Below are 264 nucleotides of genomic sequence, written 5' to 3'. Positions count from 1 at the left end.
TACTTAAAAGAGAGGTTATATTTAGATTTTTCAAAAATAGGAAAGGTGAGAAATTGTAATGGTTGATTATTCGAGATGAAAACGACTTAAAATCAAAATGAAAAAAAAAATAATTATCATAAACCTTGAGAGACCATAGGTTTGTTTGTTATTTTAGTTTCAATTAAAACCGGAATTATTATCAAGACAGAAAACGGAAAATGTACCTGGTAACACTGCACTTCTCTCGAAATCATGATTCTACAAATAAAACAGTAACACATT

General features: G+C 27.7%; 1 protein-coding gene across 1 annotated transcript in view; it reads right to left on the bottom strand.

Annotated features, from left to right (window-relative positions):
• LOC119585702 (chloride channel protein 2-like) overlaps positions 1-264 on the bottom strand; it is a gene marked incomplete in the record, with an annotated part of 67,264 nt that overhangs the window by 46,740 nt on the left and 20,260 nt on the right.

This window comes from Penaeus monodon, chromosome 20 (genome assembly GCF_015228065.2).
Source record: "Penaeus monodon isolate SGIC_2016 chromosome 20, NSTDA_Pmon_1, whole genome shotgun sequence".
Classification (NCBI taxonomy): Eukaryota; Metazoa; Arthropoda; class Malacostraca; order Decapoda; family Penaeidae; genus Penaeus; species Penaeus monodon.
The sequence above is the reverse complement of the archived record's forward strand: the minus strand, read 5'-3'. Positions and strand labels throughout refer to the sequence as shown.